This window comes from Daphnia pulex, chromosome 7 (genome assembly GCF_021134715.1).
Source record: "Daphnia pulex isolate KAP4 chromosome 7, ASM2113471v1".
NCBI classification, from domain to species: Eukaryota; Metazoa; Arthropoda; class Branchiopoda; order Diplostraca; family Daphniidae; genus Daphnia; species Daphnia pulex.
The window spans coordinates 6,505,953-6,520,095 of record NC_060023.1 but is presented as its reverse complement, the minus strand read 5'-3'; the positions used below and the strand labels follow the sequence as shown (position 1 = coordinate 6,520,095).

At 36.3% G+C, this 14,143-nt stretch overlaps 2 long non-coding RNA genes across 2 annotated transcripts; both read right to left on the bottom strand.

The window, feature by feature from the left end:
• Positions 1–10,092: 10,092 nt before the first annotated feature.
• On the bottom strand, positions 10,093–10,565 carry LOC124198314. Its single transcript, XR_006876549.1, has 3 exons — positions 10,483–10,565; positions 10,297–10,410; positions 10,093–10,235 (listed from the first exon to the last, which is right to left on the bottom strand). It is a non-coding gene; the product is annotated as an uncharacterized LOC124198314 (long non-coding RNA).
• Positions 10,566–11,188: 623 nt separating this feature from the next.
• Positions 11,189–12,056, bottom strand: LOC124198282. The gene is made up of 3 exons (XR_006876539.1): positions 11,982–12,056; positions 11,533–11,699; positions 11,189–11,454 (listed from the first exon to the last, which is right to left on the bottom strand). It is a non-coding gene; the product is annotated as an uncharacterized LOC124198282 (long non-coding RNA).
• Between the last annotated feature and the right edge of the window lie 2,087 nt (positions 12,057–14,143).

The window sequence follows — 14,143 nt, the reverse complement described above, 5'->3', positions numbered from 1 at the left end:
TGAAAAAGGCGAGAGGCGAAAAATACTGAGAGTCGAGAATTGTATTCAAACTATTCCCTGTTATTTCTAAAAGTATTCGTGGAAAGGCATTGGTTTTATACAGCAGCTGAAGACAACGGAAATTTGTGCTCTTGATCAATACGATATGACATAGCAGAATCTGTTGTCTGAATTATAAAGCGAAGTGCAATGAATTGGCAATGAAACGCTCAAGAATGACAAAATATCAAAATTGTATTGCTAATTCCTTAATCCCCCTTCACATCAGCTAAATACACAGTGAAACTACCGCAATTATTTAACTTTAATTATTTTTCGCAAATTTTCGAATTTTTTTCAAATTGCTAAAAAATTGCTTCTTGACTATGGAATGTGCTGGCTACTTAGGAAGATGGCTTCTTGACCAAAGATCTTGGCGAGAAATAGCAGGCCTAACATTTGCACTAGAATACCACTTCAGTGACGAATTCTGAAGTTCTGTCTTCTACCAGAAATTCGGAAAAATACGGAATACAGCCGCTTGGAACAGCAGTACCATTAGTTATGTTGCCCTTACAATGAACGCACAGAATTTCCAAAAATAAACAGGGAATGTAAAATATATGACTTGCATTTTGGAAATTACAATTGTATGTGTTATTCAGAACAATGCCCAACTCCACCATATTTACTTCATTATTTTCATACTTCCCTCTATCATTTCATGAAAGAGACTGTTATAACTAATTCACTATGTATGACGAAACTAAATACCTCCGGATTTTTTGTGCTCAGTTTTACAAATGACACCAACACCCATTACCAAGATTGACAGAATATATGTGTATACCATATGTATACCATATGTAACTCATCATCACATCAGATAAGGAATCTAACAACGTTTTATCAAAGAAAAAACATATTTTATTTTTATTCACATAAGATATTTTCCTCAATCCGTTTTTTTTAACCTGTTGTAGATCTTTATGACGACCAGGTAAGTATTGTTTTCCCTTCAATCGACGGCGTCCTTCTCTATAGCGACGGTATAGGTTCGACTTCTCCACATTTCAGCTCAAAAAGGGTATAGCCCTAACAAATTATATTTAGGATTTTGTATGAGTTTTATAGGTGTATTGTACTTATTTAAAGTAAGTCGGTAAGTTCACAAAAACTGGCTAGATGTCAAAGGCAGGATCTTATAGCAATTTTTAATTAAGAAATGTGTTTACGGGAAATGCCAGTTATTGTCATCCCAGTTGACGAGGAAAGCTGAGACCAGTGTTTCGACGAAACGACTTATTCTACCAACCAGACCTTTATAAATAGATATATAATATTATAAATGATTTCTCGAATTCTATGTCAATTATTCTTCATGTCAATAGTGTTACGTGTTCAACGCACACGTTACCTATATATCACACAATGAACTTGCCCTTATGCTTCATCTCCATGGCCACGATTTCCATCGACCCAACACCATGCCCTTTAACAGATCCAAGGAAGTCTATTCGGCACTGCAATGAAGAAAATAAGACTAGCAAACGTAGTACCTTTACCCCATAATCCTAGTTAGACCATGTAAGCCATGTTGAGTGGTTCAGATGCACCGGTAGCAGAGGAATATTTGATCCCTGGTATTATAAGCAGTCGGTTCTGTAATTCAATGACAACCTTATACCAACTTTTGACGGTTTTGCTGAGCCAATGTAGACAATAATTAACTCGGTGGCTTTCGTCAAAGACGATCACATTTCAAAATCCTTTCCACAACAATGCAACAATTGTTTTAGTTGAGTAACGTACTTTTCCCGGACTTTTGAGTGTCCAATCAGGGAAGAATACGTCAAAAAATTATGCCTTCTGTGTCAAACACAGGAATCTTCCGGTGTCACTACACGGTCTCGTTCTGCATCGTACTCTAAGATCGCTGGAAAAATAGACTTAGATATTTTTTTTTCTTTTTTTGTAAATTTTTAAAATAAGTCCACAGAAAATTCGTGCTTTTCCCACAACTGCACCGTCCCCTTGAACATAATAAATTAAACTGAATCAACCAAAAGGAATAACAAAATCAATAACAGGCCTCGATCTTCTGGTCGATCCTCAGTTCCCTTAGATCTACTTTGGAATGCTTGTTGGTGAGTCTTGATGGATCTCATTATTGTGAGTCTTGAAGAGATGGAAACGACAATGAATCATGACGAAATATGTTTCTCTCACCCACTACATGGTCTGAAAAAGGTATATCAGGCCAGTGAAATATTATGATTGACTCCTATGAAGATAAAAAACAAGGAATAAAAAGCAATACGAAAAAATAGTCTTTGGTTAATGTCACTGCACACACTTCTAGTGATAAAACCTTTCTTCAAAGTAACTTGGAACTTTTAATAATAAATTTAAAAGATCGGTGTGCACCACTCCACGCAAGTGCAAAAAGATCATTCATCAATCATAACGTTGTATTAGCACCCATCTCATGGACAATTTCCAATTTCTCACTGTTCTTCTCTTTTCTTGAAGCACAAGTAAGAAGATCTAGAATATAAAAAAAAAGAAAAAGGGCATCTTGTCTTCCCTAAGTAAGAAAAATGCCAGATCAATGACTGAAGAGAAACGAAACATTATTGTGAGGGAATTTTATGAGTGTGGTGAGAATATTCAAATGCAACCAGGCATGAAAGACCGTCAGCGTACGTGTTTAAGAAGGCGAAACAAATTAAGTTTCAAAAACGTCTATTATTGATGAACATTGATGAGCTGTATTCTAAGTTCAAAGAATTTTGCTCGACTACTTTGATTGTGAAAACCTGTAAAGTTATAAATTCTTCATGCTTCGCCCACAGCATGTATTTGTAGTTGGTTCCGGAGGCACACACAGCGTATGTTCATGCGAAAAACATCAAAATGTCAAACTTATTATTTATGCTCTATTGCCATAAAAATGTTAAAAACATTTGTTTATGGAAAAAATAGTATGCAACCTTCAATCTTAAGAGTTTATGATGAAGTAATGTGATCTCTGTCCCGGTATTGCATCATTGAGATCGCATGTTGTGGAATTTTTAGGTGACCGGACTGCAGCAAGTAAAAAATGTGGGTCTCTACTGATAGAACAATGCTACAAGACAAAGAGTGATGTGCTGTACATGAATTTTTAGACATTTTGCTTGATAAAATTTATCTACTTACTAAACATCATTACATAGCGTAAGAACAAAAAAAAATATGTGCCGTGAGTTAAAACTTAACCTCAGACCTGAAGGATGTTTTTGACTTTTAAAAAAAAATTTGCTATGTAAGTGCAAGATTCTACGTTATCATAATTGTTCAATCCAGTTGGACAAGCAACTATTATTCATCCGTTTATCGCCTGTGTAAATATAACTATACTCGGAAAATTACGCCATACAGTACCGCTGTCATTAGCCACTGTAAAAATCACAACACAAAATCGCTGTGCACTAATTTTTGCGACCAGTTCTTAGCTATGTTAAAGAATTGTCGTCCACTCTAAAGAAAATCATTTATTTCATGGATGGTAACATTTATTTCAGGTGGCGCGCCTCGCAGTATAAAAATTACAAGAATTTTGCTAATAATCTCACTTGTCATTTTGCCAAACTTCAATTTAGATGCTGAATGGTACTTTTTGCAATATCACCTGGTAAGGGTCCATGTGACGGAATAGTTTGCACAATTAAGAAATTAGCTCACCGAATAAGTTTACAGAGTGTTACTTATTCAACAGGAGACATTCAAACTCCCCTCGCATTACTTTAATTTGAAAATACCAATATCAAGAACATAAATTTGTCGATGTATTAGCCGAGACCATAACGGAAAATGAAGCAGTACTCAATTCAAGATTTTTGAATGCTAAGACTATGCCCAGAACACAGTCGTTTCATAAATATCAACCTTTAAATTCAACAACAGCGGAAGTGCCTGAGTTATCCTCGAGTGGTATTGTTAAAAGGTTCGTTTTTATCAGAGATCAAACACCAGATAATTGTATTGAGTTTAATATCATCAACGTGAATTCAGTTGTTGCGTGTTATTTGCAAAAGTTTAACGGTATTTTAAACTGTTTTAGACAAAAATACTGATAAATTTGAGTTAAATGTGCACTTTTTTAAGCCGTATGGGCGAAAAGGTGAAATACAAGTTTTAAAAAAGTCAACGAAAAACGATACAGCAATCCTGCGACTAAAAAAACATCATCAAAATAGTTGCAACTCTAAAAAGTACTAGGCTACTCGTCGTAGTCGCAAATATAAGATAAAGAAAGAAGAACGCTGATATATTGAATAAAGATTCTCAGCAATAATGCAAAATGGTGGTCATTAATTCTTGACTTGCTTATAATAGCTTACATTAATTAGCTTATAATAAGATATCGAAAAATAATTCAATTGTTTTGTGTTTTGATTTTCAAGTTGCAATGTTTATATACAACGATTGATGCCACCTATGGGCCGTTTAAATGAGGAATTGAATTTGTGTAAAGGGTGAATTTCCACAACTCCCCACCCTTTTGTTTAATGAAAAAAAAACCGTTGGCTATGAATTGAGGAGAAGAAGTAAGCACGAACACCAAACTACAACGAATTATTCTAGCCAAAATATAAAAAAACTGCTGATTTTCGGAGAAAAAATAGATTGTTTTTCGGTTAATAGGATTGAATAAAAAATAATTTTCTGAGAATGCAGAAAAAACAGACAGTATAGAAACTTCAATGTAATAGAGTGGTTCGAGGTTGCCATCTTGGATGGCTATTTTGTATTTCCCCATGTTTGGTGCAGCCACAACCCCAAAGCATTGGAAATTTGGGGGTTCTTTACGTTGAGTAGCCAAGTAAGGGAAGAATACAAGGTGGAAGAAAGGGGTCCATTCCTCGTTTTTCACACTCTTTTGTCGCACCCCTTTCTCCCCCTCCTAAAGGAAAATAAAAAACAACCCAAATTTTGGGTTATGGCTGCACAAAACATGGGAAAACAGCCATCCAAGATGGCAATCTCGACCCACTCTATGAAAAACATTTTAAAATTACTCTATAGGGCTCTTCGGGGTCTGTTTTATTTAGCAGTTTTATCTGGCAATGTAGCGTGGTGAAGCAGATGTGGGAATCTATTTTCAAAGATCGTGGAGTAAGAACACAGGAGTAAGCACGTACTAAATAAAGGAGTATGAGCTTACTCATTTGAGTAAGCACGTACTAAACCAAGGAGTACGTGCTTACTCCTTTGTTCTTACTCCATGTCATCTGCTTCTCCACGCTGCGTTGCCACATAAAACGGCTAGATGAAACAGACCCAGTAGAGCCCCATATGGAAAAACAAAAACAGGTAGATTATAGAGGAAAAAGTTCCCTATCTATCTGTACTAATGAAAACTAATTTCTATAAAATGTAGAGGCTCGAAATAATAAAAAACTAATTGCCGGATAAAAATGGCAACGCGGCTAATAATAAAAATCACTTTTGAAATTCAATAACTCGAAAGCGGCTCATTAGAAAAATCTCAAATTTGGAGAATAGACTGTTCACATTTTTTATGACCTTCTAAATTTAAAACAATCAGTGAGATGAGAACGCCTTCGATTTGTTAAGTTTAAGTGGACTGACCCAACATTATCCCCGTGTCGTTGGAAGCGATGTTTTCAAACCCGTCGCAATTGAATTTTTGAACATCCTCAAAAATCTTCTATTTATTTCCATTTAAAATTTATTTGTGGACCACACCGCTAAATGACTCAACAAGAGAAGAAATTTGAATATTTGATCCAAGCTTTACTGGTTTTACTTAGAATTGAAACCATTTAAACATTTTGAATCAGAAGTCAAAGAAACTTGACTTACACAAAAATATGTTTTAGTTGTCACAAAAATTGATCGGGCTTGTCTTGGCTTGGCTTGGCTTTTTCAGTGAATACCGCATACAATTTGTGTTCGGTAACTTTTTGGTTGTGTATGCGGCGGCGGATGAGTGAACTATAGCGCAATCGGCAATATTTAAAAGGCGGCGTTTATAAATTATGTAACGCAATAGGGGGAAGGGGGTTAAACGAAATGTTACAGATTGTGACAAGGGGGGTGGGAGTTCTAGACTTTGTCACGTAATAGAGGCAAATTTAGGGGCACATTTCCCTGTGTCACCGTCTTTCCGAAAGTTAAACAATTCGGAAACCGAAGGACGAAAAAAATTAAAAATTTCAGAAAATAACCGAAATCTATATGATATCTTTTTTCACGTCTTGTCGTTAAACACAGAAATTCAGTTTTAACCATCAATCCATAACTTAAGTAGACACAAATAATGGCACGGCTTTAAATATATAAAACCGAAAAGGGCCATAAAAATATAAAAAATATATTCCTGTTCTTCTCTGCACGCCAATTTTGCCTGAGTTTGCAGAATGACGAAATTAACACCCGTTTAAGAGATATTTAGCTTTAAAGTTGGGTTTTTCAAAATTATATCATAAACTGGGGGTACTTTGGAATCGCTTTTCTGAAATGCGAGGGCTTATAGGAAAAACTAATTTCATAGAAATGTTCATTGCTATCTTAACCAGAAAACTCCAAAAGGAATTTTGTTTCCGGATTTTATTGGTCGAGACATGATCAATTTAGTGAAAGGCTCATTTTTCCCTTTTCCCTCGCTGCCTGGCAGCTAGCGTTCTCATCCGACCAAAATCGATTGAAAAATGGTCCAATCGATTGATTAATTTTATAAAAAGTTCTAATCGATTTCCAATCGACTAAAATGTTTTACCATCGATTATAATCGATTAAATTATTTTTCTTGATGATTCTAGTCGATTAAAATCGATTAAAACTAATAACATAAAAAAGTGTTAAATTCGATTATAATCGATTAAAATCGACTAAACTCGATTAAATTAAAACAAAAATTTCTCGAATTCTTAAAATTCATTGTGTAGTAATTAAATTACGCGTATTTTATTATGCTAAAAGACATTAGCTTAGTTCTTAATTATACTGAAAGTAGTCGGTTGCATTACTTGCATAACTATCGCTGGAACTAAGTTAAAAATAATATTTTACACAAAATTAGAATATTAAGTGAGATTCATGCACCTCGGGGTATTTTGAACAAAAAATAACATTGCAATCTCAATTGAGTCCGATTTCAGATGTTAAATTAAAGAAAACCATTCTCAAAAACAGATGATTTATAGCGCGACAAGACAGTAATGGATCTATGACAACTTTTTTTATAGAATATAGTGGCTCTAAGAGCAAAAAGAACAAAGTTTACAAGAAAAATAACATGCTGCCATTCTCTCAATATCTTTTTAGTTTTCTTTGTCTAGTTTTTTTATAATGATTGGTAGGTAGGTAGATGATACATACAAATAACAATTATCCTCCTAACCATAAAAAAACTAGATAAAGTAAACAACAAAAAAGAAGAAATATTCGTGAAACGTTTCCAGTTAACAGAAGACAACTTGGAATAATTTAATGTGAAAGTTAATTGAACAAGCTAAATTTTTTTTCAGTATAAATTGTTGTTACTTATTCAAAAGAAAGTCTGTTAAATTTAAATGTTTCCCCTGTTGTTTACTGTTTTCGCGACCGAATCCACAGAGAATCGGACCGAGGAAAGAAAAGGGGAAAGAGGAAAGTATGGGCCCACTTTTTTCATTTCCTTTTCTCCCTTTACTCTCCTATTTTTGGAGGAACGGCGCCGGACGACAGTGAGAGATTGATAATCTTAGTGATTGGATCCACCAACACGTGTAATACCTTCTTAAGCAGCCAAGTTGTAAGTGGGTCCAGACTGCAGGATTTTGTTGGTGAAGACAAGATTATAATTTGATAAGGTCTGGGCTTACCGGTTTAAACATGCGAAGACGGTTGGACTTTCGTCTGGATGAAAGGAACTGAGCATCTTGGAGGAATGGATGGTCTAGATTGTCCACTGACGCGGCATCCGCATCGATTTACAGTCTAATCTTCATGATTTTTTGGCAAAAATAATCGCTAAACTTCCCAGGTTGCACACAGAGCTGTTACAGACTCCTGTAACCGATCTGTTTCACGTACTTGTGAAACAGATCCGTATCAGGCTTGTTACATTTCTGTTTTACAGGAAATTTGTCTGGAATTGCTCTGTTTTACAGGATTTGGTAAAAGTTTGTTTCACAGATCTGGAACAGATCTGTTATCTTTCTGTAATACATAAATCTGGTTTTTAACTGTACTACAGACCTGTTACAGATCTGTTTTTTACTTGAGAAAATTGTTTCTGATTTAGCTCTGTTTCCCATGTTTGTCACTTGTCTGTTTTTACTCTGTAGAAAGACCTTCTGTTTTTCTTCTGTATTACAGGTATGTCACATGCTTGTTTTTACTCTGTATTACTGAGTACAATATGTTTCTGTTCAGGGTCTGTACTCCAGGTCTGGTACGGGTCTGTATTTCCCTTGTAAGACATAAGTCAGTAATCATCTGTTCTGAGTCTGTACCCCAGGTATGGTACAGGTCTGTATTTTCTATGTAAAACTGAGTTCAATGATTATCTGTTCTGTGTTTGTACCCCAGGTATGGTACAGGTCTGTATTTTCTATGTAAAACTTAGTTCAGTGATTATCTGTTCTGTGTTTGTGCCCCAGGTATGTACGGATCTGTATTTCCCTTGTAACACCTATAAGTCAGTAATCACCTTATCTGTGTCTGTATCCCAAGTATATGGTACATGTTTGGATTCCCAATGGAAAACTGAATGAAACGTTTTCTTATATGTGTAATATCACTGCAATACCATGCAGTAAGAAGTTATACTCTAATAGTCAATGCAGGGCTAATGGCTATGAGTTTAGTTCAGTAGGCCTACTCGAACAACAACAATAGTTGTTTATCCACCGGACGGAGAAGTATCACCTAAATAGGTATAATAAAGACTTGTAATTGGTGTGGGGCCAATCTTGGTCTTGTTACTATCGGAAGAGACCAGTGGTAGTCATATGTAGCAATCAGTTTCGTGAGAGAGTCATGTCAGACTGTTTGTTGAATGTACAAGTGTAAAACTGTGAAATATAGATCATTATGAAATATATCTGCAGATTAATATCGAAGTATGGTGCAGTGGCTAGCGTACTGGCTTGCGAACTCAGAGGTTGATGGTTCGATACTAGAGGAAGGCAAATCTTTTTTTTCTTGAAAACCTGTTTTTGGTCTGTAAATGGTGATCCCGTTTTACGGAGCTGTCACAGACCTGTATGACAGTCTGTAAAAGTGTTTCACTCCAAACAATTTACAGACTCCCAAAAACAGATCTGTAACAGACCTGAAACAGAGTCTGTGTGCTACCTGGGTTCATGGCAAGGTCATGGTTGGACGAGTTGGATGAAAGCAGAGACATTGTTCGCTTGCCAGCCAAAGTACTGACGAGACGAAAGAGATATATCTGATCACCCGAGCACTCCATCACCTTTGCGTTCAGGCTGCCACTCTTCTTGCACTTCAGAAGAAAAGCATGCATGGAGCAGCATTCGCGAAAAATCCATAAATGAACATTGAGGCCCCTACATGATTCCAAATGTGCTGAGCTATCTTGTAAACAGTGAAGCTACGTATGCATACAACGAATGTTGAAGAAGAGCTTCTGTTTGCCTTATATACCATCCAGTGAAGCATCCATCCATGGTCTGGTCTACATCAAGATGGCATTCACAAACTTCTCAACATATGAAATAGTAGCATCACAGTTGACTCCAAGTGAATTTCTTATGATCCATGATCCAGTTCATATGAGAAAGTTCTGTTTTTGAAGATATTCAATCCATACTCCAACATAGCCATGCTGTATTCGAATACGTTCATCTGCTTCGTTCGTCGGCTCGATCGTTGACGATCGTCTGAAAAGAGTACTGAAGGGATGGAAGTACAGTATCCAGTTGCTAGACAATCCACTTCTCAACGAGACTATGTTAACTCAGATTGAAGCTCTCCTTGTGTTTTTGGAACCAATGTATCAATTGGAGAAATCGACATGAAGAAGGAGATCGATCTATGTCTTCATGTGAATCATTGCAAGAATTCTATGCCAAGAGAAAAGCCACAGATGGGAGTTGGAATGTAGTAGGCTGTTGATCTTTCAACATAAAAATTTATAGAGTTGATTTGTCTACTCTTGACAAGAATAGTCACGTTCTCAGATCCTTTTTTGTCGTTTCGTACAAGTAAGCTTTCGTTGATATAGCAAAAATAAATATCTGATATACCAAAAAAAAAGGAAATTAATATTGAAACTTTGAAATAATTATTTACTTTTACAGAAGCTGTTGTTTCTCTTCCGACTCTTGTTGTGCTGATGGATTGAGTTACGTAACCTTGGCTTGGAATATTTTAGCTTTGCCGGTGCCTTTTCCGTCTAAACTACTGCACATTCTAAAAAAAATATTTAAGAGTTAGTTTTGAATGGTTTGTCTTGATAAGAATATCTGTAACAATGGTACGTACTTTAGACCAAGAGAGCTGATCTCATCCTCTTGACCGATAAGAGTCATTTGTCCGTTTTATATCCTCCTATAGTAATTAAAACCAACTCCTAAGATTATTAAAACAAAATTTATTTGAGGAAATTTAAAACTAATTATCTAGATACCTCAAAATCCATTTCTGAAATTAGAACGCTTGCATAATCGGTATCGCCGTCTTTACTGTGAATAATTGCGAATTTCGATTTCTCGTTTATATTTGTCTCTTCCTGAACGACAGCTAATTAATTCATCAAATTTCACAATTTTTTAAAAGAAAAGAAAATTTTAAAATTGATCTACAGTCGATGTAGGATGCGGAGAAGTTCAAAAGTTGTTTTACCTTTTGTGATAACTTTGCTGAAGCTTGCAAGTTATTGGCTAAATCGACGAGATCTTCAGGTCCGTTTCTGAAACAAGTAAATGAGTAACTTGTCATTTAAACAATTATTTTAAGCATTTCATACTTTAGAATTTTAGTCAACTGGCTCTCGCTCTCAAGTAAATGATAGATGTAATCTAGCTCTCGATTTCTAATTATAAAGAAGAGGTTGTTCTTATTTTTTTACCCTTTTTAGTATAGAACAGCTTTATGAACTAAATGAAGTATTTAATCGATGGTTAATTATTGCTTGAACTATTGGGATAGTAGACTGCATTCAATACCTGTAAATGACTAGGGTTGGAAACGTGAGTTCCACAACGCATGTTACTATCTACACCTAAAATAGTTATGACGTGAACAGGACCCACGTAGCCATCGGGAAGACCTCTATAACGGACCTACGAACAAAATTACGGTTTTCTTAAATGGAAACTTTCTGGCGATTGAAGTTAAATTCTTACCTAGTCGGAAATCGCATCTCCTTCGTATACTTCTACTTCCACAGAGACAGCTTCCCTGATTTTCTCATTCGCTTGGCTTTCAAAGGTTATGAGTTGAGCATCAGTCACACTTACAGTATCATGTAATTTAATATTAGTGTCAATGATGCAACATCAAATTCCAAATATAAAGAGAGAAGTAATTTACCTAGTTCAATATGGGAAACAGATTCCCCAAGCCACCAAGATGTGGTTTTGAAACAAAATGAAGAATCAGCAATTTAAGTGATTACATGATGCCCAAAGTGTTGCTGCATATGATTCCATCTTCTCTCCCAATCAATTACACCTGTAGTTATAGCCCAAACATCTAGACTGTTTTGTAAAAAATAGTTAATTTTAGTCCTCGCCGTCGACTGAAAACAACACGATTTTAATGCCATCTAGCGTTAAGAATATTTAATTTGTTCAAAATTTAGTTCAGGCTAAAAGTTTTTTTTTTACCATTCAAAACAAACAATGGACAATAATGAAAATTACGACGTTGAGGCCATTCTTGATATTGGTTAAGTTTTTTCAAGATTTATAAATTAGACTGCCATTTAAGTTTCATTATTTATCTATTACAGAATATGTCCAAAAGGCAATACATGGTACCTTCTCAAGTGGCTTGGGTTACGAAGAAGCAACTTGGAATTTTTACAAAGATGTGGGCGAAGGATGTTCTGACCTAATGAGAAAATTCATGGAAGAGTAAGTGTTTTTTTTTTTAATTTTAACCACAGCTATTATATTACCTTGTTATATGTTACAGCTTCCAAAAATCCAACCGTGCACCAGTTGAGTTGATGATAACACATCCATTCACTAAGGAACCTGAAGATTCTGATGAAGATACTGCTACTAAAGTAGTGGAGGCTCCTCCGCTTCAAAATCAGAATTGTTCTCCAGCTTCATCTCAACATAGTCATTCTTCTCAATGTGATGGCCAACATTCTTTGCCAGCATCATCTCTATTCAGAAAGCAGCAATGAAGAAGGTGCTGAATTTGAAGCTTGTGAGTACGTCTTCGAGTACTCTTCATGTCAGCAGTCGTCACCTGCACCATCCTTTCAAATTCACGAATCTGGATCAGCTGAGTTCAGTGAAGAATAGCCAATCCAACGTCAGCAGTTTCTTGGTCCTTTTGTAAGTCCATCTTACGGTCAATATCCTCCTGAAGCCGAAGAGAAAAACAAAAAAAGGGTGAGATGCATCAATTGCCAAAAACGAGGACACGTCATTAAAAATTGTCCCGAACCAATTAAGAGGAAAAAGAAGAAGAAGGCTCGCCATTAGTTATCCACAACATCGTCTGCATTGGCAACTCCATGGTGGCAACTCTGGTCGTCAAGAAATTTACTGTGGCAGATTGTCAGTTATTCTGTTGTCGTAAATAAAAGTGACAATTTCTCTCATTTTTCTCCAACTACATTTTTCTGTGGAAAGGTCTCAACCAAGTCCCAGCTGCCAAAACTAATTCTTTGTTACTGGGTGGGTCGTTAAAAAAACACTACGAATTCAAATAAAAAAAAAACATGAAGGATCAGTGATATTCCGACTGGGTATTTTCCTGCGGTATCGATTCGTAAGAGAAATGTATCTAAAGGACTCTTACTGCAATTAAGTCCGTTCACGACTCCAACTTACACTTGGTTCCGTGTCCTGAATCACAATGACTGCTGTTTCTATATGAGCAGACGATAGGGCTCCCTACCTTCTCCAATCGATTATTCGATTACCTAAAAACTCGTGGATCGCACCGCAAAACGTGAAATGGATCGAATGTCAAATGATTCTGCGTTAGAGTAGGATGTTGACAGTTTTCCAAGAAAAGTTGTGGTCGAAGAGCATTGGCCGTCATTACCCAGAGTTGGCGTGGCAGGATCGAGTTCAGTTATAACCAAACGTGGCGATACATCTCTGAAGAAAATAAGTTTTATTTACAGGATAGAATTCTTCAATGATTCAGGAATATGAAACATAACTTGAACCTATCGTTGACTTTGTACATCCAATCTTCGTTATTGGCGTTATTCTTTAGTTTTCTTTGTCAGTACACATTTGTGCCATTTATATGAGCGTTCTTCTCGGTTGGTTATCATAGTAACTCTTTACCACAATGGCTGCTCCAAACAGGAAAGTCTACGAAGCTGATTTATTAGAATTTAATTCTCCTTTTTTGCAGCAATGTAGTTATGTATTGTCTGAGGCTGTGTCGAAGTGTAGTCGTCAAGAGAAACAAGGTCGTCAACAGCTCTCTTACGAAAACAAGAAGTGGAACAGCATCAAGATTACACAACTTGCGACGCTTCTCTCAAAGGAGGATTTTTTTCGGTATCTTATCGATGTAGGTTTCATTGACCACTCTTGTTTGAAGTGCCTAAAATGTGAAGGTAGTCTCACGCTGCAGTATCGTTCGAGGTAATTATACTGACAAGTGTTCATGAAATAAAACGCCATCGTGCGCGTTTGTGCCATTTTTTAATTACTATGATCTTCCGCCATGCAGAACGAAAGATGGCGTGTACATGACGTGCAACAATAAGATCGCAGTAGAGGGCGAATGGAAAAAAGTAAATTGTGGCAGCTCGAGATCTTGTCGAACCAATACCTGGTTTTCCCATTCACAACTGACGTTGCATGAAAGTTTGGTGTTCGTTTACCTTTGGTGGATCGGTGAGGGGAACTCTCAAATCGAATAGCAGTTGGCTCTGTCACACCAAATGTTGTGGATTGGAGTTCATTTTGCCGCGATGTTGCCATCGAAGTGGTTTTCA